Genomic DNA, 1,071 nt, shown 5'->3' with positions numbered 1-1,071 from the left:
GTGTTCAAGAAGACCCCAATCAACATTTGACCACCTTCCTGAGAATATGTGACACAGTGAAGTCTAATGGTGTTCACCCTGACGCCTATAGACTGCTCTTATTTCCATTCTCACTTAGGGACAAAGCAGCCAAGTGGCTGGAATCTTTCCCAAGGGAAAGCTTGACAACTTGGGAAGACGTGGTGAACAAATTCTTAGCAAGATTTTACCCTCCTCAACGAATCAATAGGCTGAGAGCTGAGATCCAAACTTTCAGGCAACAAGATGGTGAGACTCTATATAAAGCATGGGAGAGGTTCAAGGACTTAACAAGGAGGTGTCCACCTGACATGTTCAACGAATGGGTGCAGCTGCACATTTTCTATGAAGGAGTCTCTTATGAGTCAAAGAAGGCCGTAGACCATTCATTCGGAGGATCTTTGAACAAGAAGAAGACTATTGAGGAAGCCATAGATGTTATTGAAACAGTAGCAGAGAACGACTACTTCTATGCTTCCGAAAGAGGGAACACAAGAGGAGTAATGGAGCTAAACAATGTAGATGCTCTGTTGGCCCAAAACAAGCTCATTACCCAGCAGCTGGCTGACCTCACCAAGAAGATGGAGATGAACCAAGTAGCAGCAATCTCCACTTCATCAACAACCCAAGAAGGAGTGAATGAAAAAGCAGAGGGGAGTCAGGAGCAAGCCAACTACATTGGGAATTCACCAAGGAAAAACTATGATCCATACTCCAAGACCTACAACCCTGGATGGAGAAACCACCCAAACTTTGGGTGGGGAAGTGAGCAAGATCAAAACCAAGACCAGAGACGTTACAACTCCAACAACAATGCAGCTCACCAGCAATTCACACAGAGGACATCTCAACATCCCCACAACAACACTTCTCCACACGCCTATCAAAACCAAAACAGCACATCTGCTCCGAATCACCCATCAATTGATGACAAGCTCTCTAAGATCGAAACCTTAATTGAAGGAGTATGCAAAGACATTCGAAACAATAAAGCATTCAGAGAGGAAGTGCAGTCAAACATGCAGAATCAAAATGCTGCCATCAAGAAACTGG

General features: G+C 44.4%; 1 non-coding gene across 1 annotated transcript; it reads right to left on the bottom strand.

The window, feature by feature from the left end:
• Positions 1-227: 227 nt before the first annotated feature.
• On the bottom strand, positions 228-331 carry LOC112781996 (small nucleolar RNA R71). The gene has a single exon (XR_003192741.1). It is a non-coding gene; the product is annotated as a small nucleolar RNA R71 (small nucleolar RNA).
• Positions 332-1,071: the final 740 nt, after the last annotated feature.

The sequence above is a fragment of the Arachis hypogaea genome, chromosome 19 (genome assembly GCF_003086295.3).
Source record: "Arachis hypogaea cultivar Tifrunner chromosome 19, arahy.Tifrunner.gnm2.J5K5, whole genome shotgun sequence".
Classification (NCBI taxonomy): Eukaryota; Viridiplantae; Streptophyta; class Magnoliopsida; order Fabales; family Fabaceae; genus Arachis; species Arachis hypogaea.
Note: the sequence above shows the minus strand (reverse complement) of the source record. Positions and strands in the feature narration are given on the sequence as shown.